This window comes from Prinia subflava, chromosome 9 (genome assembly GCF_021018805.1).
Source record: "Prinia subflava isolate CZ2003 ecotype Zambia chromosome 9, Cam_Psub_1.2, whole genome shotgun sequence".
NCBI classification, from domain to species: domain Eukaryota; kingdom Metazoa; phylum Chordata; class Aves; order Passeriformes; family Cisticolidae; genus Prinia; species Prinia subflava.
The window spans coordinates 3,149,503-3,171,426 of NC_086255.1; the positions used below are offsets into that span (position 1 = coordinate 3,149,503).

Below are 21,924 nucleotides of genomic sequence, written 5' to 3' on the forward strand. Positions count from 1 at the left end.
CTGTCAGTCTGTGATCTGTGGCCTGTTGAAGGTGCCTCTGGAACACTGCACTGTGGTTGCCTCAAACCCCACCTGAGCTGTGGAGTGGAAATCACAGCAGTTTTTACAGCTATTGAGAAATTTGGTAACATAAAGAGATCTTCTCTGGTAACCAGGAGTGATGCCGCTAAAGTTGGCTGGGATTCTGTTCCTGTGCAGCAGCTGTCCCCTTTGTACAGCAATAAACACAAGCACTGTTATGAACCTTCCTCAGCTTGCTTGTACGGTGAAGAGGTGAGGTTATTGGTCAGCAAAATATGCTCTAATTAGAATTAGAATGTTATTTTCATTATGATTTTATGGATGAGGTCAGTGGAAAATTCTTGGAAGGCAGCATGTTTGTGCTTGAGACTTTTCACAGTGCTGGGTTTGGGAGAGTTTTGGTGGCTGGGAGGAAAAGCTGCTGGGTGGCCAGCAGAAGGGCCATGTGGGCAACAAAGGATGACGAGCACCCCTCAGCCACAGAAGGGGCTGTGGGAGGTGGATGGGATATGGAATATGGAATGGATATGGAAACCTGCTGGCACGCTGAGCATCCTCACACCAAGGGCTGGATTTTGCACCAATGAGTTTCTCTGGGTTTTGCTGCTTTCCCCTGCAGCACAAGCTTGGGGTTCCAGCACACCCACAAACCTCCCCGTGATTTTGGCAGCCTCTCACTGCAGGTACCTCAAAATCCACCCTACTTTTCCCCCTGAGTGTGCTGACCTGATAAGGCAGCGTCAAACCCGCTCGGTGGCCGTCACCCCGCGGCCTGTCCGATGGGATGTGACACTTCAGCCCTCCCAGATGTCCCTCTGTGCTGGCACTGGCACTGGCACGGCAGAGAGGAGAGCCCCTCGCTTTGCGGGGAGCGGGCTCCGGGCTGGGGAGCTCCGCGATCCCCCGGAGCTGGGGTGCTGCCCCGGCCGGGAGGGCTCCCCCAGGCCCCGCGGCTCCGTGACCCGGCCGGCGGCTTTGTCCCGGCGCAGGAAGGGAGCCGGGGCCCTTTCGCCTGAAAGGCTGTTAGATCCAGGTCACTGACTTCGGGCTGCTGCCTTTTCTGACAAAGTCTGAAAAATGCAGATTTGTAACAGCCCTATGTTAATGAATTCCGACTGCTTGGATTTCGCACTGAATAATGGCCGGAATTACCAGAGATAGTGACTTATGAGATGTGATTGAATATCATCCTTTTTCGCGAGATTAAATTGATAAAATGATGTAATATCACATTATTTTTATTAGCAGGTTTGATACAAAATTCTCTGTAGAGCAGAAGATTTTGTTATAATAAAACAAAAGTACTAGAATGAGAGAAAAAATTCAATAAATTTTTAAAGCGTAGTATCACATTTTAAATGCAATTTTGTGCATATGGTGAGTGAATGCAATACCTCTCTACCCTCAGGCCGCCCACTTTCATACATTAAAAATATTCTATTTAAATGCAGATTTTGATTTGCTATCTGGCGTGGCATTCAAGGAGAAGAGACAGAAGAAAAGGAAGAGTGTGAGCATCTCTTAATTTAATTACGTGTTTCTTTTGACGCACAAAGGTGTGAGCAGTTGTTAAGTGTAAGGACGTGCCTGTGTAAAAAAAAAAGCGCATGGTTGATTTTTTAGAATCTGTAAAAGAAAAGCTAAGAGAGTCCAGTGAGTTCTTGTGGATGTAAATATGTAAATATGCATCATCACGTGTGTGTTACAGGCTGGACCACTGGTTCCCAGCATCGTGGCTGTGTCAGGACAGTGCTGCCAAAAATCAGATCCCAGCTGAAAATAGATGCCTGCTAAACCAGAAAGGTTATTTTTAGCCAAAATCAGTGCAGTAATCCAATTTTTTTGGTGTGGCCCCATCCAGTGTGGCAGCAGGGTGCAGGTTGAGGGGTTCTCATGAGCCAGGGGTGGATGCCTCTTTTTTGTTTGCTTGGTGTCATCCAGCTGGCTGTGATTTTCTGGAATTAAAACCAAAATACTTCTTTTTGAAACTACCTTAGAAATGCAGGAGATGGACTGTAAGGGGCAAAAGTCATAGTAGAAAAATGTCTTGAACACCATGGAAATGATTTTACCATTTGATGGTGTGAAAACCAGGGAGGTGGCGTTTGGGCTGAGTACTCTTTGTCTCCATTTGTCTGTCGCGTGGGTGAAAGCCAATTTTCAGAACTGGAGAATATTTGAATTTCAGTGCCCTGGAGCAAATAGGTTGAGTGGTATCAGAGATTATCAGATTTAATTCATTTATTTTAAATGTAAATTGATTTGAAGCCACTGGGAGCCGTTAAAAGTACGCAGTCGTTGGCCTCCACACTTGCTGTATATTATTTTTCCTGCCGTCCACTTCCGTCCATCCCTTCTCCCAGTCTTTTATCTGCCTGGTTTGTTCCTCCTGTCTCAAAGAGACCTGAGTTTTCAGGCTCTGTGCATTACATAGAGGGTGTGAGGCTTCTCCTCCTGACAATGCTGGAACATTCTGGCTTTGCTGTGGCTGTGTCCCAAACGTCATCTCCCAGAGCCAGAATTCTTCCCTGCATCCAGCAGCTTCTCTCCTGTGATTGAAACACAGAGATAATGCAGGTGTTAATGGTGTGAGGGATGGTTTCATTGGGATAGGCAATGAAGGTTATTCCTGTGGTCTTGGAAGGGCACTGGGCTACAGTGGGGATGAGCTTAAAAGCCACTGGGCTCCCACTTCCAGGCTGTGCCAGCTCCCTGGGCACGGCTGCCCTGCTCCTGCCAGTTTGGTGCAAAATCCATGTTTGCAGGGGCTCCATGACTCACCACTAGCAGTTTATAGTTTCCTGTAAATATAAATCCAGGGCTGTACCAAAGAGTGCCAAATGTGTGTTTTTAAGTCTATATATAAAATTATTTGATCTCACAGGGCGCCGCATTTGCCAGTTTTTCTCTTGGGCACGTAGATATTAAAATCATATTATGCCCAATATGTGGTTGTAAATGGAAGTCGCAGTGGAAAGGAATATTACAATTTTTCCCCTTTAATGTTAGCCTCAAAGAATGTGTCCTTCTGAAGAAAAGGTTATTTGTCTAATATGCTGGAGAACAGTTCACAAAATTAACTGAGTTATCCCCATAAAATGAGCTGCAAAGAAAAAGCAACCAAGGAAACTCTTGGGAAGCAAATCCCCCTTGGTTTTCCAGCACCAGTACAACCTCCTGATTTCTCAAGTGTTGTGAGTGTTAGGGTGGTATTGAGGAGGATTTAAAATATGCCCTTCTTTTTGGGGAGAATTAATCCCAACACAGAATCACAGAATGATCTGGGCTGAAAGAGACCTTGAAGCTCATCCTGTGCCACTCAGCCCCTGCCATGGCAGGGACACCTTCCACTAGACCAGGTTGCTCCAAACCCCAACCAACCTGGCCTTGATGTCCCTCTCCTCCTTCAGCATGCAAAAGTAAAAGCATTTAGAAATGAGTATAATCTTAAAATAAATGTAAATAAGTGAGAAATAAATTTAAAACATCCAGAGAAGCACTAATGATGTTACCTGTCTCGTGAGTGCTTAACTCAAGGCTCTGCAATTTCAGACTGGTAATTTTAGCTGGTTTGAGGGGTATTTTTATGGCAAATGTGGTGGGAGGAGAAAGAAAATCAGTGGAATTGGTTTACATATTGCCTTAACTACTCTCACAATAGTGGAAAGCTCTCATCAAGTATGTATCAGATTATTTTATGCCAACATTAATATTGGAAGCACACATGTAATCTGGAGTCAGCAGGTTCATACACTACTATCTCATTAAATTTTCAGGCAAAAGCTGCAAAAATTAATTGGAGGCGTGTAATAGTTTAGAATGTGAGCTGGCTTATGGTAATATAAATTACATGAGGAGAAGACAGTTTTATATACTGAGAGAGGGAAAACTGGTTTACTTTAATGAGAAGAGATAGAAATGTGGAGCTATTTTTTCATTACAGATGCACTCTAAACTGTTTGGACTTACTTGATGAATAGAGTTAATTCTCTGCTACAGTTCCAATAATTCATGTTGCACAGTTTAATGACTTCTAGATAAAAACAGGATTGAAATGTTAATTTCTATGAAGAAATTGGAGCACTCTCATACATCAAGCTTTTTTCTATTAAACTACTAGTTAATTTCACTAAACAAGTCTCTTAGAGATATTTCATGCTACGTAGATTTTTGTATTTCTCACCTGCTTTGTTTTATTCCACTGGCCCTGAGCATTGGTTAGCCCAAAGCGCTGCTGGGATGTGGAAAAATTTCAGTTGTACTTAACCTGTCATTATGGTAATTAATTTTTTTCTGCAACACACCCTGTGATGTTAGGCCTGTTGGTGCTTTCTCCAGTGTTTCCCAGTTGATCCATCTGGTGAGGGGTTGAAGTTCTCTGCTGCCTGTGCCATCCAGGCATGGCTGGTGGCCTTCATCCAAGGAGGGGCACAGGGAGCTGCTGGGTGGTTGGTGGTGTCTGAACCACCATGCTTGAACCTCCTCCTTAATTCAATTTGACTGCTGGTCTTCTCTGTGCTGCCTAGAGGTTGGCTACTGCTGGTTGATGCTGCATAGAGAGGACAAAATTTGTTTTTTATTTTGCATATCCTTTGTTTCAGGAGTTTCTCTGTTAACTTGGATTTGTTTCTGTTGTTCCAGTCCAATTTTCATCATCAGAGATGAGTAGTTCTCTCATCAGCCTTGCCTTTCTCCTGTTTGGTGCCATCCCACTCACTGTTGCATGTACTCGTCCGTTCCCCTTCTGTCACTTTGATATTTGCAGTTTCATGTGTGTAGTTTGATATTTCTGGTATTTTCAACATCTGCCCAGGGCAGTGTTGGAGTCACCATGCTTGGAAGTGTTCAGAAAATGTCAAGATGGGGCACTTAGGAATATGGTTTAATGGTGAACTTGGTAGTGTTGGATTGACTATTGGACTTCATGATCTTAAAGAGCTTTTCCAACTTAGACATTTCTGTGAGTCCATGATCTTTACATGGGAACTACATCTTACGACCTCCCTCAGTAGAAACCATGGGTCCTGCTGGGGTTCTTCTGGGCTTGAAAAGTCCTCTTTCCATGGGACTGCAGCACTCATTGTCCTGCTGGAGGTACCTCTTGCCCACTGACCTCTAAACCATGTTCTCAAGTGCCTCACCCAGACATTTTCTGAATGTTTCCAGGGATGAGGACTCCATCACTTGGACTGTAAAAGGGCAGGGAGATGGAGAGCCAGGAGTCACTGATGGGGGAGCTTCAGCTCCCACAACATGACCCATGGTAAGGAAGCGAGGGCATGGGCTGCCCAGCACAGTGGCACTCCCTTGGGTTGTTGTGCTTCTAAAGAACAGGATTTCACGTGACAGGTTCAAAAAGCTGATTTTTGTTTCAAACAAGAGAAACCTCTAACCTTGCACTCTAGATACACAATTTTGTGGGGTTTTGTGTGCGTGGTGAAGATGGAGACATCATCCAGGCGCAGTTTTTTGCAAATTTAGCAAGACAGATGTGAGTTTGGCCAATGAGTTGGTGGCTGTGGGGACACCACAGTGGAGCTACAGGTGGGCTCTCCTTTGGGGACACCACAGTGGAGCTGCAGGTGATCTCTCCTTTGGGGACACCACAGTGGAGCTGCAGGTGATCTCTGCTTTGGTGACACCACAGTGGAGCTGCAGGTGGGCTCTGCTTTGGGGACACCACAGTGGAGCTGCAGGTGATCTCTGCTTTGGTGACACCACAGTGGAGCTGCAGGTGGGCTCTGCTTTGGGGACACCACAGAGGAGCTGCAGGTGGGCTCTGCTTTGGGGCCCAGAGTGCTCACACCAGCTCCCACCTGGTGGGATGTGGCTGGTGCCTCCTGCTACCCAAAAAGGAGGAATTTTGGGGTGTGGTGACGTCAGCTGAGTCCCCATCCAGGTGGGAAGATGAGGGCCTGGACGTGGGTGGGAGGGAGCTGTGTTCCTCAGGCTGGTTCCCCCATTCCATTCCGTGGGCTGCTTGTCCTGAAAGGCGCTTTTATCCATGGACCTTGTTCCGCATTGTGCATCCAGTGTCCGACACCGGATTAAACAAAGTGTCACGCGTGCGAGGTGTACGGTGCAATTATTTTAACCCATTTCGCCTTCTAGTGTGGAAAATCTGCTTAAAATAGGACTTGCTAAAGTCATTGTACCATATACAAAAGGGTTATTAAAATGCACTCTCGAAATAGAAAATAGGATTAGAAGAGACACTTTGGCTTTGAGGCCTTCTCCAGCCGAAAGAAGGCCTTGTGGCCAAAATGTCTCCTTTAATCTCATTTTCTGTTTTCTGGTAAGAATTTTAACTCTCCTTACCCCCTCCCAACCCCTCTGTGTCTCTCTGCTCACATGCTGGTCTGGCACCACTCAGCTCCCTTCCTACAACTGGGGGCTCACAGGACAAAAGGATGTTTTTCTCTTGTCCTAATATCAAGATATTTTATTTCTAGTCCAAACAAATCCCCCCTCAAAACCCACAAGCTGTTTCTATCAACTGACTTTTGGTTGTTTGCGCTAATGCTCCCATCTACCAGGATTCCTTGCTTTCTAGTCCTGGTAAAGGCTTGTTGTGCTTCTGAGTCCTTGGGACACAAAACACCTGGAAATCCTAATTATTTAGCGTGAAATGTTGAATTTTCCATCCCTGAAGGTGATTTGGTACTGAACACCTGTGATATGGACACCTCTATATATCTATATGCTCCTATATCTATATATTGAAATGCAAAAGCTGCAAGCTGCACCAACAACTTAATGTTTTAAACATGTCCTATAATTTAAATTTGACCTTTCCTGGATAATATCAAACTGATATCTAGTTGCTTCACTGCCTTCTAACATTTTGATTCCTAAATGGAGTTTTTAATTTAACATGCAAAAATTTATGCTTCAGATTAGGGAAAAAAAAAACAACCCCAAATCTTGCTGTAACTCTTAATTACAGTTAATTACTGTATTTCTTAATTAGATTCTTAATTTCCAACTATTTAACTTTAGTGAAACAAATGGAAAAGCAGCAGTCCACAGAGAGCCTGAAAGAAGCAGTCATGTTGTTTTTATATTTTTGTATTTTGAAGGAATCCTGAAGGCACTGAATTTTATTTCCATAACTGGGAAGGGCAGCGATCTGTGTTTATAATCGTGGCAGGAAAATTCTGAGGGGAAAATTACTCCTTTTGAAAGGGTTTGCATCCGTATTTCAGGATGGAGGAGGGAGAGAGAGGTGCCAGAACTAAATGCACGGAAATATTCAGGTTACTCATCACTTGGAGTAATAAGTGTTTGAAGAACATGTTGGTGACTGGATTTTTAAATGCGAAAACCTTTTGGATGTTTACAGTTGGAGTCTGAAAATCCCTCTCGGCTGGGTCAGATCGATGTGTACCCACATGGGTGGGCGCATTCAACCCCTGGAAGTGTCTTAAGATGAGGCTGGGTGGGGCTTGAAGCAGCCTGGCCTAGTGGAAGGTGTCCCTGCCCATGCAGGGGGTGGAATTAGGATGAGCTTTCAGGTCCCTTTCCAACCAAACCGTTCTGGGATTCTCTGAGTGCTCACAGGAACATCCAGCTCCAGCATTTGGGTTTCCTCAGAAGTTGCTTCAGATGCCCCAAGTCAGAGCCTCCCAGCTCTCAGGATTTCCATGTTTTTCCTCACAAAGCAAAAACAAACATTAAACCCCCCAAACCATGATGTCCAAACGCAGTGCAGTACCAGACATGAGCGCGTTCCTGCCTCAGGAAGGCTGATTCTCCCTCGGAGGTGGATGCGAGCGGTCAGCTTTAAACCTTATAACAAAAGGTTAATTTTTCTTCCTTGACGTCTTGCTGACTAAGTCAAACCCCGAACACGAGGTCGTCGGCTGTTCCGTACGTTTCCAAAGACGGCTTTATACACCCGTGATATCAGTTTTGTGTCTCTTGGCAACAGATTGGTTCTGGCACCCCGAGGACGGGGCGCGCTGGCATTCTTGAGCCGCCAAGAGACACAAAGCGGACACTGGGGGGATTCGATGCCCTGCTGAAAATACATTAAAATATGTTTTGTGCCATGATAACGTGTTTTGAAAAACGAGCTTTTTTTGTTGTTAGGTTGTTTTGGGGTGGTTTTTTTGCTGCAGCCAGTCCTCCCCCAGCCTCATTTGTGAGTGTGTAATGCCTTGGCTCCCGCTGCCCTTTGTGGATGGACGCGTCCTTGCTGGAATGCCGCTTGCCCTCGCCCAGGGGTGATGCCTCCCTTGCAGAGCTGTTTGCTTGCCCTTTTTCCTAGGCACAGGAAAAGGAAGAAAAAACCTGATAGAACAATAAGATGAAAACATTAATTTGTGGGTTTTTTCCTTCAGGGAAACTGTCCCATCTTTGAAAGAGCTGTGAATCCAGCATTTTTTGTTGAGGTGCTTATCTCAAAAATAGAACAAAAAATATGCATCAAAAGAGGTGATTCTTTTTTATATTATAGGGCTAATTATGATGTGTCTATTAGATATCTTGGCAAAATCTTTAGTGCCTTATGTGCATAACCAGGACAAATGCTGAAACTGTGTAGAATAATTTATAATGCACGTCACAGCCAAAAATTTACTGTCATTCAATCAGTGAATTAAATAAGCGTCATCTTACCAAGCTTTGAAATCACCCATTTCATTACAGCAGATTACAGTGGTGAGAAAGGACAACAGCTGGGAGGTGCTGCACAGGCTGGGCTGGGAGGATGAGGATGCACGTGGGGATTCCTGCAGTTTCCCTGCCAGGTAGCCATGGCCACTCAGATGGGGCAGAGAAGCCACGACAACCAGAGGGCAGATTCCTGCTTTTGTTGGGTCTGAAGGTGTTGTGCTCTTGGCTTCTCGAGGGCCAGACTGAGGTGGTGCATCAGGGCAAAGTGTGAAAGACCCAACTCAGCCAGCACGGGAGAGAGGAGCTGGGGGAAGGGGACAGAATGTGAAATTCTGAGGTTTCAAATGCGTTGTGGATGTGCTTGAGGAAGCTGGGGGAAGAGCAGACAGCAGGGCAGAGGGTTTGGGTTGTTGGCATGTGTGTGGCTCTGCTTGGAGGGGCTTGGGCAGATGCAGCCACTTCGCCTCTGACCTGGTGGCACAGAGTTGTGTGGGGCATGTGTGATGGTCACCTGAGAGCTGCAAAAAACCCTCTGCTTTATACCCAAGGGTACAAGATTCTCTTCTCCTTGGTGCTTGTTCCACTGAAGACCTCTTATGTGCTGTTAGGGAGATGCTCATCGGGGGTTGCAAACACCAGTGAGAGATGTCTGAGGAGTTCTGTAGTGGCCTTCAGCTAAGAAGACATTTCCTCGAGATTCAGAACAAGTGGTGATCTCGGCACTGCTTCCTTCATGTTAAATGACACCATCCTCTTTCTGTTATTGTCACAAATCTTAAGATTGTTGTTCCTCCCATTTTAAATAGAGCGTGTGGGAAGATCTAAACAGGCAACTTACTCTAGTGGGAAGTTGATACACGTGCCATCACGTACCCTGGTATTTATTCCTCTCCATTAAATTATATTCTCCAGACCATTTTTAAATATGTACATAACCAGTGTTAATTTCAAGGAGACAGATTTTTAAAAATACATACACTTAAACAGTGTTGGAACCCATTAAAAAATCTATTTAAAATCAATTGTGTGCGAGAAGAAGTCTACAAACAAAAGGGCAGAGACAGGCATATCAGCTTTAATTTAGTACTGGATTCCCTTTGACAGGAGCCATTTAGATAGAGGGCAAAAAATTATCTCACTGAAAAAGGCAGTGATTGATCACATGTTGGTAAGTGAATCAAGTCTGCAAAAAACAGAGGTGATTAAGGGACAAAGAGGAATTATCATATTACAATGTTGCTGCCTGTCAAACCTCCGTCTTGTTGTGCATTCATGTGTCACGTTGTGACATTCGATCAGCGCTTAACTCCCTGGGACAAAGGGATGGTCGTTAGAAATCTTTAAATGCTGCTCGGAATTGTGCTGGGGCTGTAAATCCGTGTTTTGACTGCTGACAGAGATCTTTATGCCCGCAAGAATAGATACACAGGACCTGGCTGACAACTTATTAAGTAGATCTTAGCATCAGGGCGTTCCCAGCTCTTTCTCATCTTTGGTGTTGCTTTGCTGGCTAGGACGGGATGGGTTGGGAGGTGCCAGGGAGAGCAGGCTGGCACTGCTCGTGGGCAGGTGAAACGGCTGAAAACTGGTGAAACCAAAGGTATTAATCTCCACAGTATGGAAACTGTGAAGGCGAGAGGTGGGCTGGTAAAACCTGTGGTGAAACGGGAAGGATGACGATGTGGCAGAAGAGGATTTGTAGGAAGATGTGGGGAAAATGAAAGAAAACCTGTGAGTGGCAAAGCTGCGGGGATAGTCTGTGCGCTCGGAGGGACTCCAGGGTTAACAGCAGCTGTGAGTGAGGCTGGAGACAGGACGGGCAGGTTCTGTGTCAGCGTTTTCCCAGCCTAGACCCAGTTAATGCCTCGCCCAGCTCAGCTGCTTCCAGCGGCCGTGCTGGAGAGGAGCGTGTGGGACGCGGGCAGCGGGCACACGATGAGCAGTGACAGGTACAGGGGAGCGCGGGGCAGCGCCGTGGCTCAGCGTGTTCCTGCTGGGGTGCTGCTGTCCTGCTCCTGGGGGACAGAAGCACTGGACACACACACACTTGGATGTGCAGGAGCTCCGCTAGAAAAGCCACTTTGCTCTGCTGAGTTTCGGTGTCATGCTGGTACAGGGTTTGGCACTAGATGATCTTCAAGCTCCCTTTCTAACCCAGACGATTCAATGATTCTGTGACATCTCCTTCTCTTGGATTTTCTGTCTTCAGTACATGCAGTTAACCAGGGTCTTGCCTGCCTGGCTCTGTACACAAGATTCACCTGCTTGGAGATTTTTTAAGGAAAAAGGAATGGAGAACAGTTGTGTGCCTCATCTGAGTACTACGCCAAAAAACACGGTTAAAGATACCTGCATGACAAAGATCAGATACAAGCAAAACAAAAAACACAAACCAGCAAAGTGGGAGATCTCTGAGAGCCAGCCTCTGTGATTTTCAAAGAGCCTCTGTTTAAGCAAGTGTCTTACTTGGATGAGAACAGAAAACAAGTAAAGCATCAGCTTTTTTTCAGGGAATAGGTTGATATTGGACTGCTCTAAGTATCTGCATTGTGACTGTTTGTCCAGATATATTAATCAATAACCTGGAAAAAAGGGGTGGAGGGGGAGTTGGTGGCACCGAGGGGATTCCACGGCATCCCTGGTGGGAGGCAGCCCTGTGCAGAAGGAGGCAGAGCTGAAGTCAAGGAGGATCACAGGGTCAGATGAAAGCCACCACTGCCAAACACAAGGCTGGGCGCCCAGGAAGGAGCATTCCCAGCTCCTTGCACACATTGCTGCACCTTCAATGAACTGGAACCACTGGGGAAAAAGACCCGAGGGTCACTGCAGACAGCTCGATGGAGACATCTGCTCAGTGTGCAGCCAGTCACAAAAGATCAAGCAAGGCGTGAGACCATGGGAAGAATGGGTGAGAAAATATGGAAAACATGATAATGCTGTTACGAGGGTGCTCAGAGTGTCCCAGTGAGTGTGTGCTGGGGAGGTTACCCCTCACTCTGCAGCTCGGGAGGTTCTTGAGAGGTGGTGGCTGAAACAGAATCACAAAATCATAGAATGTCTTGGCTTGGAAGGGACCTTAAAGACCACTTTCACCTCTCCTTCCACTATCCCAGGTTGCTCCAAGTCCTGTCCTACGTGGCCTTGATCGCTTCCAGGGATGGGGCAGCCACAGCTTTTCTGGGCAATCTGAGGCCTCACCGCCCTCACAGGGAAGAATTTCTTCCCAATGCCCCATCTAAACCTCCCCTCTTTGAGCTCAAAGCCATTCACCCTTGTCCTATCAATAGTCACAGCTTCTAGCCATGTCTGCGTAGTTGAAGAGATTGGGGCTGTTTAGAAAGATCATGTGAGTAAGAGGATTTGTGTGAGAGGTTTTGTAGACTAATGTTTGACATATTTAACCTTTCTCAAAATACAAGAGCAAAGGAAAATCCAATAAAACCAGGGGCATGCACTGGGCACTCTGCAGTTGGTGTTCCCCCCTGGTGCTCGCCAAAACACCAGGAATGTTGGGCAGCCCCACACTGCCCCTCAGCCTGACCTGTTCCCTCCTCCCTGCTCCTGCCTTTGGAAGTGTTGTCCCCTTCTCTGTAGACAAGCGTATTTTAGCCTGTTCAACACTTTTTGGCAGCGTGTACTGAAAGTGCTTTTCATACTGCAGTAGAAAATACGGTCGGTCACAGCATGTTCTCCTCTGCTACCAAATCCTTGCTGAGAATCTGAAATATTTGGAAGCCACATTCAATTAACGTGACTTCTTTGGGAGCACAGGACTTCTCTCAGCGGCGTTTTGAGCAGCCTCAGCGTTGCCTTTGTCAGACAGAAATGCTTCTTACACTCCAGTCTTGATGGGAGCGATAGGGAAACCTCATGGATCCCGTGGGGGGGTCCCTGGTTGGGGTGGGGTACATGGTAAGAGCTGGGATACAGGATGGTTAGACTGCAGCTTTTTTGAGGGGTAGCTCCACATACATTCCTCTTCCTTATACTTTTTCCTTTGAACTCAAGAATAATTCGTGAACTGGCAGGGATGATTAATGCATAGATACTGAAAAACATAGTTGGCTTTTTAAAACTGTGGTTACTTGGAAATACGGGCTGGCTGCCATGGAAGGGTGCTGTAGGAGTTTATCTGAACACAAAATACTGGAAAGTCAAATTTTACAGTCGTTTAATTTGTCCTGTGTTTTCAAATAAGGATACAAAATGAATATGTTAAAAACAGTGTTACTTGGGAAAAATATGTATTTGACAGGGTCACTGTGAGTTCACTGGTACAATACTGGAACAGCACAATATTGTTCAAAGTGAAGATGGAGAGAAATGCCTGCTCAGTTAAAGCCCTGGCAGTGCTGCCCAAAGTGTGAGCATGCAGACGGCAGCAAGCAGCCCTGTCCCTGGGTGTGTCCCTCGAAGGTGGCTTTCTCTGCAGGGACTGCTGCAGTGGCTCTGTGTTAGAATCACAGAGTGAGCGGGGTTGGGAGGAACCTTAAAGACCATCCTGTTTCAACCTCTCCACTGGCAGAGACACCTTCCATTAGATCAGGTTACTCAGAGCCCCATCCAACCTGGCTTTGAACATGTCCAAGGATGGAGAATCATCCATGAAGGATCTAATCTGTTTAAAATCTGTGGAAGCAGAGCTCTCGGATGGGCTTTGTTTGGGACACTGGTGATGGAGTCACTGGTGAGGGTGAGTGTTGTCCCAGGTGGGTCACATCTCATGGCTGCAGCTCTTCACTGTGGTCTGGGCTAGTGAGTGCACATCTGGCCAGAAGAGACAAAAGAGGGTCCCCGTCCTGCTGGGCACTAATTGTGTGTTAACGAGCCCTGGAGAAGGAGCAGGGCACTGCTCTGAGCTTTGTGCCTGGCAGGGAAGATAGGGGATGGCTGCTGGGACACAAGCGCTGCTGGCCATTGCTGAGACCGTTACAAGGATTCAGAAATGATTTTAGAAACCCTACTTCTGCTGGGAGTCAGGAGCAGCTCCAGCCAAGCCAGCTCGGTGCCAGCAAACAGCTCGGATGGTGGAGTCTCCTGCCGGCAGCACCGCTCTGCCAAGAGCTAATCCCCTGTGAGAGCCCGGGAACAAAACAGAGCCGCTCGCACAGCTCCTCCTTGGGCACAGGGAATTAATGTTAACCCTGGATCGCTGCAGAATTCACACTATATTTTTCATGGCTTACACTCCAGGCACACCTCCTTGCCAAGGATCATCCACCCCAATATGCAGCACAGAAGTGAGGCTTGACCTGCGCTGCCAGGTTTGTTCAGAGGCAAACAAAACCCTGGCACCTCTGCAGACGCCAGCCTGCCTTGCTTTCTGCTCCTTTGGAGGCGCTGGCTCTCCTTGGGAGCGGGCTGGCGAGCCTGTGGAGGTGTGGGGACCCACTCCACAGCTCCTGGTCTGTGTGGAGAGCCAGGCTTTGGAGCTCCAGCCCTCATTTTGGTGCCAAACCCAAAGCTTTTGTGCCCAGAGGGTGGACGCGTTGCTTGCTTAGTGAAATGGGTTAATGCTTCGCTGGACTCTGACACATCAATGGCTTGGACAGCTCAAAGCAAACAAAATTCCAGTTTGGATTGAGCTGGCCCAAAATGAAAATCCTTGTTTTCTTTTTCCTCCTGGAGTTTTGGGCACATTGTCCCCACATGAAGCTCTGTAGTTGGCTGGAGTGGCACACTGGTGATGTGAAATGATTCCAGAGGAAGAGTGGATAAACATTTTTATACTGAGGTATCTAGTGAAGGAAAGTTTGCATGTAGACAGCCTTTAAATTAGGGTTTAGGTGGACTCTTCATCTCTGTCCAGGATTTTTTCCTGTTTCCAACTTGTAATCTGTGGGCCAGGTTTGTAAAAGCTTTTCAAAATTAATCCATTCGAAAAATGCAAATAAGAGGGCAGCTGAAGGCAGGTCTCTGCTGCCTCGGGCAGTGAATTTGGCTCACGCTTCCAGTGTTCCCACTCAGTTCCCAGAAGAAGGATTTGAAAAGGAGGAGAAAAAAAACCCACAACAGAGGAATTGCTGCAGGTGATTCGGAGGGGGATGCTGCTGCTCCATCACTTCTGCTGCTCTGCTCTCTTGGTGGCACACTGCATCCTTGTCCATGGACACAGCTCCTCCCTGGGCTCTTCTCATTATCTGTAAAGATTCCTCGATGTTTTCACAAGAGCAGAAAGGCATGAAATCATCCTTCCTGCTGTCTCTAGTTGCATTTTGATTCCTCAGAGGTTTCCATTCTCCAGTGATGGACCGTGGGAAGGGTCCTGTGAGCATTCATGGATCCTTGAGGAGAAAAATACAGTAACTCTATGGAGTTTAACTAACCTTTTTAGTTATTCAAAGTTGCTTTTTAAGTTTTGCAGCTTTTAGGTGTAAAATACAGGCGTTGAAAGGAAATCTGTGGGAATTTAGAGACCAAACAGGTTTAGCCAGTGCCCTCTTCATCCACTACTGGTAAACCCTTAGAGTAACTTTTAGCAGACCTAAGGCATTGGAAGGCGTGATCTTTGAAAACAGGCAGAAGAAAACAACCCCAGTTTGCACAGAAGAGAAAACTACAACACAAACATCCAGTGGGCAAAGGGAGCTTTAAAATGTCTCGGTTCTGGATGAGCTTTGTCAGCATTTGTGTGGTCCAGAAGGCACGTGGGAAACCAGGTTTGAGGAGCTCCTGTGCTTACAGAAGTGGCTGTTGTTGAGCATAGCTGCCACTGCACATCCCTTGGTGTTCTTGGGTGCTGCTGCTGCAGTGAGTGTTACTCTCAGGTGATGAACAGCTCCTAGGAGTATTCCATGTGCACAAAGCCTGTCTCAGAGCCCTCAGCCTGTTTGTTCCTGTGCATTTGCAGCCATTGGGAGAAACTAGCATTGTTCTGTCAGATGCTCTTTGTTTGAGCGGCCTAAGTTTTCTGACCACTTTGTCCCTTTGTTTTCAAGTCAGTAGTTTCTATCATGAAAGCCGTGGCGTATTGATAACTATTGGGGAAATTCCCTGAGGCTGCTGAGCAGGAATCTGCCTTGATGACAGAGATGCTTCCAATTTTTAAGCAAAACAGCCTGTAAATGGTGCCATCAACTAACAAGTATGGGATCCCTGCTGTGTAATGTGTGGGATCCTGGAGTATTTTTATTTCCAGGGTGATACCCCTCATGGTAGCATGTGGAGCTACAGCTGGGCCGCCAAGGAGCATCCTGCTTTGGGAAGATGAACGGAGAATATGTTCCTCAGGATTGCCATGCCTAATTAGCCTCAAGTTCTGGTATTAGGAGATGTTAATGAGCTGCAGCATATAAACTAACCGCAGGAAAAAACCTTTTTAATGGCTGTGCCAGCGGTAGGAAGAGGAGTGCTGCTGGGGGAGCTGACTCACAGCTCAGCACTGATGGCACTGGGCAGGGGGTGGCCGTGCCCAGCTTGGCCACAGGGGCCTTATGGCACCCGTGGGCATGGCCTGTGTTGTCCAGCGGTACCTCAGAAATGAGTCTCTAAGCTTTGCAGTTGCAGGGAGGTCTGGTCACTGTCTGTAAAACAGTTTAATTAGCACAAAGGTGGCCTCTGTATACCTTATTTTTGTTGGTTTTGAGGATGCATCCCTGGAGATGACCAGTGTATCCATAGTGCAGACTAACAGTGCAATGCCTGCTCCCATTTGGATGTTACCCTCCATTTACCCTCAGTTTTCCCCTTTTGTTTCCTATAGTGAAGATAAAGGTTTAGAAACAGAGATAGGAGATTTAATTATTTTGCACTTCTGTATCAAAATTCTGAGAGACTTCCAGAGGAGTTTGTTCTTTCTCCTTCATTTTGACTCCTTTGGCACCTTTCTTGAGAGGCAGGTGAGGAAGTTGCACTTCCATTCTCTCTGCTTTCCACAGACCTCAGTTGTGCACTGTTTTACCATACCAACTATTCAATTCATTATTTGAAAAAAGTGCCCTATTCATGGGTGAGCTGAGCTGCTGCAATGTAAGATTGTTATTCATCATACTGGAAAATATGCCTTCTTTTTTTTTTTTTTCCATTGCTTTGAAAGTGTGTAAAACAGACATGGGGGAAAAAAAAAACAAACCAGCTTGCCAGGCTCTTAAGTGAAATAATTGCATTGAAGAGCAGAGTTGGAGAGGAGCCAGCACAAAACCCCTGATCAGGCAGGAAGGGAAGGAATAACGTGGCCACAGCGAGGGCGTGAGGCTGGAGAAAACCTCTGAGAGGAAGAGCTAATTGAGGAGGGGATTCAAACAAGAAATCTTTCATAAAAGGGTGTTGGTTAGTTAGTCATGAAGAAAAGTTGTGCGTGTCAGGTGGGAATTAACAGGGAAGGGTGTTAAGAATGCCTCTGTGGAGCATCTGGTAGACCCTGCTGGGGATGCTGCCTGTACTGCTAACCATGACACTGAGAAATTTAGGCTGAATGTAAAAGAAAGTGCATTTTATTTAAAGAGAAAAAATTCTCAAATTCATGGCCCAAAGGTGTCAGTCAGTGAGGCTCCTTCCAGCCCTGGACCCTGACCCCTGGGTTCCTGTCAGGAATTTTCCTTGGGGGAGTGGGACCTTTGCCATATTTTAGCTGTAAACTCGGGGGTGTGTGCTGGAGCTCTGGATTATCCTGTTGGACCTGGTGGAGCTCAGCTGTGTGTGCTGCAGAGTAGCCCCTGGTCCTGCAGCAGTAGCCAGGGATGAGCTGCCCGTGTCATCCTCTGCCAGCAAGGGGGACAGCTCCTGACAGCCTCTTCCTCCAGCACATGGCCATACAGACAGGCTGCAGATCCAAATTCCTGCCAAAGCCTGAGATGTGCACTTGTTTCCAGGATGGGTGATAAACTCCTGAGAGCTCAGTTCTGACAGAAATAAAATCGCAGCAGGATGCTCTGCTTGGTTGTTGTGTGGGCAACACAATGAGGTTCTCTTTGGAAGGTTCTCTTTGGGAGGTGCCTTTCCAAGCCTGACTTTGCACTCCACAGCTGCCACTGGAGATTCAGAAGCACAGAAGGGTTTGGGTTGGAGGGGACATTAAAGGGCATCCACCACCCCCTGCCACAGACAGCGACACTTTCCACCATCCCAGGCTGCTCCAAGCCCCATCAAACCTGGTCTTAAACATTGTCAGGGATGAGGTATCCCCAGCTGGCATGGAGAAGGCCATGTGGGATCCTGCTAAAAATGCTTCTCCTGGAGACTGAGAGGTGGTGGGACTGTGGCTGCAGGAGGGGAGAGCAGTGAGGAGTGGGGGGCACTTGCACCCCCAGAGCAGCCGCTGTTGGATGGAGCATCTCCCAGAGCTGGCAGCCAGCGTGGAAGAAAGTAAATAAAGAAAAGCCATCCCCGTTTCAAGCAGTGGTATTTCGACTTTGTTAAAATATTTATCTAAGAAATCTAATGGGGAAATGTAAAAATGTAAGTTTATGAAAGTTCCAAAGAATGGGAAGAAAAGACAAAGGGCCTGGGAGAAATACCACAGTGTTTTCATTCTTTTAATGATTATCTGGTGGGTTTTTTAAGTGCTTGGGGATGAAGGACTTACTGTATTGGTCTGACAACAAAGTACTCACAAAGCCCAAGTGTAACTGTTCCGGGCAGGGCTCATTTTCTGACATCCTGGATTCCTGAGCTCTGTAAGTGTAATACCAGCTATTCCCCATCCTATTTATTGCATCCAGCTTTTTAAGTAATGGGCCAAGTAATGATGGCAGATGCTATAATCATTTTTTTGTTAATGATTTAGAGCTCTATTTGCACAATAATTAGTTCTGCACAGCTCAATGGCACAATACAAGAGGAATGCTCTCCTAACTTTTTACTCCACAAGTTAAATGAGGCTACTGAGCCTGGAGGGTGCGAGGCAGTCCAATGGTGAACCTAGGAGCTTCAGACCCACGATTGTTGTAGCCTGATGTGTGTCTGATGTGCTTAAATGTTCCTGTGGACTGTACTGGATGCGTGGAAGAGCCCACTTGGTTCTGATGGCAGCACAGCTGGGTTGTGGCTGCTTACAGCAGCAAATGCAGACACTGCCTGACAATCCCAAACATTTCACCCATCCTTACTGAGGGACAGATGGATCTGAGAGCTCTAAAAACCACTTGAAAGAATCAGCTCTTGGTGTGTAAAAAAATAAAGAAGTGTTCTCTGTGTACTTCCAGGATGACCAAAGTGGTGTTGGAGTGGGTTCTGTTGCTGCTGTAGCTCCTGGTGGCTCCAGGCAGGACTGGTGGGGTTCCTTGCTCAGTTTTTCCTTTTGTCTGTTTGGATTTTCAGCTGATGAGCAGAAAGATCTTGATTCACACTTGGCACAACACGGCTCTGATCTCAGCAGCAGATGCCAGATGCTGCCGGAATACAAAGAAATAATGAAAATGACCTGAAATGTGAGTCAGCTGTAGGTGTGATGGGGGTGCCTCCTCTGCTTTGTCTTCCTCTGGCATTTCTTGCTCCATCCATTCTGCCTTCAGCTTTAGTCTCAGCTCCTCGTTTCTCCTCCTGCATTCTTCTTCCTGCTTCCTTCCCCTTTGTCTCTCTTTTCTGCCTTTTGCCATCCCCTTGGTGCCCACTCCTGTGCCACGACCGCATGGTGGGGGAGTGATGTTCCCCACAATGATAATGAAAAACCTATTTCCATTCCACTTCAGTTCCCTGGCACCCCCAGTACCATTTTTAGTGCCATCTCAGCAGCAGACATTTCATTTATGGAAATTCAGAGGGTTTGTTCCCTCTCTAAACATGACCCTTAGTACTGGTGTCACTGCAGAAGCACTAACTGCAGCCAGTACCTCTTGAAAAAGCACTGAATCACTTCACTTCTTCATTGTGAATCACTAATTTTATTTTCTGCTAATGCTGCGGGGAGTTTCTCTAGATCTAGAGGTCACTGGAGCCTTGTAACTGCAGCCAAAAGTGTTTTAAATGGTCATTGTGCAGTGTAGCAATGCCATCAATCTCCCATGCCATTATTTTAGCTAAAAAGTTGGATTTGGTATCCATTTTCATGTTTAAAGCAAAATTACTGGCAGGCTGCCATATCGTGTGAGGCACAGAGAGTGGGAACTTGTTCATAAAGGTTTATTGTGAGTGTGGCTATTACCTACTGGTTTGGGATATTTTTCAACAAATCAAGACCTGCTGGTAGCCAGGTGGGTTCTGAACAGGGTCTTTTCTTCTGAATTGGTCTTATTTTATTCTTTCATTTCCAAGCCAGTCTGTAGTCTAGCTCAGATAATGATTAGATCTTTTTAATTGAAGTCTCATCAGCATCAAATGCTGGCTTGCCCAGAAATACCTTACTTTTTGGCTTATATAGGTATATGAAAAAACAAAATAAGAAAAAACTCAAAAAATAATAGTGGAATGTAGGTCTGGGGCATATTGGATTAATTTCCTGTTCCACTTCTGCATCAGCTAACCAGACAAATAGCCAATTTGTTAAGGGCTCTGCTACTTCCTTCAATCACTTGCTCACAATACTTTTTACATTTTATTTCCTGGTTTTTCCATTTCAATTCCTTGCATCCCCTGCAGGTCTCTCTGTTTTGGTGCCAACAGCAACACAGCCAGCGAGGGAGGGCAGGGTGTGATCCTGCACCTCCCAGCAGCCCCATCCGCCCTCTGGACACGGCGTTCCAGGGACTCTGGGGACAGCCAGCTCTGTGATCCACATCCCCTGGGGAGTCCAGCTGAAGGATCTCCCTGGTGCTGTGCCTCTCCTGCCTTATTGGGGGTGCAGCTGTTGGTGCAGCTGTGGGTTCCCAGTTTATTGAGCTGTTTCTGAGAGCAGTGAATTGGGAATGTCACCGTGGTGTGGTGGAGGGAAGGAAGGAGAGACCATGGAATTCCAGAATGGTTTGGGATGGAAAGGACCTTAAAGCCCGTCCTGTTCCACCCCTGCCATGGCAGGGACACCTCCCACTGTCCCAGGCTGCTCCAGCCCCAGTGTCCAGCCTGGCCTTGGGCACTGCCAGGGATGCAGGGGCAGCCACAGCTGCTCTGGGCACCCTGTGCCAGGGCCTGCCCACCCCTGTGTAAAGAACTTCTCCCCACCATCACGTGTCAGGGTCTGTACTGGGAGCAGGATTAAGCAATCTTAACACAGGGCTTTCATTATTTTCCTCTCCTGGTGCATGATGGATTTCTTTGGAGAGTGGAACTGTGCTGGTTAACAAAGTGTGGTGTGGCTTTTTGCTCCGTTCAGTGCATTTTGTGGGCTTATATTTGTGTTTAGGAAATTGATTCTGGACACTCTGCCAGGGATGTCATTCCAGAGAAATGGAGGCAACAAGGAGAAAAAACCAAACAGCACTCTGGGTTTCTGGGTAAACTGCCTTAACTGCCAAATGGTTCCTTGCAGAGACACAATCCTATAGGAAAATCTGTAAGAAAAATAAAGATATGTAACCTGAGAAGTGTTGAGCAGAAGTTGCGGAGGGCTCCAGTGTTCTCTGATGGAGAGGGGAGGAAGCACAGCCAGTCAGCTGCAGTGCTGTGCAGCATAATAAATAGTTTATTACCACAGACTAGCATTGCTTCCTAAACAGCGGGGGACAGACTCTGCCCTCAGGTGGTGTCCCCACATTTGTGACTCCATGAACTTCCGTGGTTGAGGACAGGATTTGGGTCACACACTGCAAAGTCTGTGTGTAAAACATTCAAGAGCCACATAAGAGAACTCTCCAGGCTGGCACTGCACTGGTGCATGTTAGGGAGGCAGTTGTTATGCATCTAACGGTGTTTTGGGGTTGATCCTAAAAATACTCTGGCCTAAGGCTGGAATTTATTTAATAAATAAGATGAACTGGACCATTTCAGTGCTGATACAGTTTTGATATATATTTTGAAACACACTACAGCCTCGGCTGTCCAAAGAGAGGTGGACAGAAAATGCTGGTTTGTATGGTGAGTTCAGTAGGTGCAGTGGGTTAAAAAATCCTTGTGGGGGGGAAATAACTTGGGCAACTTTTTACCATTTGAGTTTCTTTTTTGCAACCAAGCCAGAAAGTCAGTGGGAAACTGGGGAGGGAATAAGGATGAAAAGCAGCAGCAGAAATCTCCTCATTTTCTGGTAATTGGGAGCTTTCAGAACAGCTACCGCAGTAACTTTTACTTTCTGATTTCCCTGCTGTCATACAGTAATAATTTTAAATTTGTCATGCTGGAGGGAGATGCCAATATCAAACTGAAAATGAAGTAAATGGTTTTGATTGGAATTGAAAAGGAAGTGTTTCCTGCTTTAAGCTAAGTTTTAATTTAACCTAATTACACAATAATGCAATCGGTGTTTAGTTAATCATGAGAGGT

The 21,924-nt window shown here is 46.5% G+C and overlaps 1 protein-coding gene across 3 annotated transcripts in view; it reads left to right on the forward strand.

Moving 5' to 3' along the window:
- Window positions 1-21,924, forward strand: part of CTBP2 (C-terminal binding protein 2) — a 134,177-nt gene that overhangs the window by 29,445 nt on the left and 82,808 nt on the right. The window contains exon 1 of one of the 3 annotated variants that reach the window (XM_063405117.1): window positions 18,895-19,004. The exons of the other annotated variants lie outside the window; for them this stretch is intronic. The gene's annotated coding sequence lies outside the window, so the exon portion shown is untranslated. Of the gene's footprint in view, window positions 1-18,894; window positions 19,005-21,924 lie in introns of those variants that run through there. 3 annotated transcript variants of the gene reach the window in all.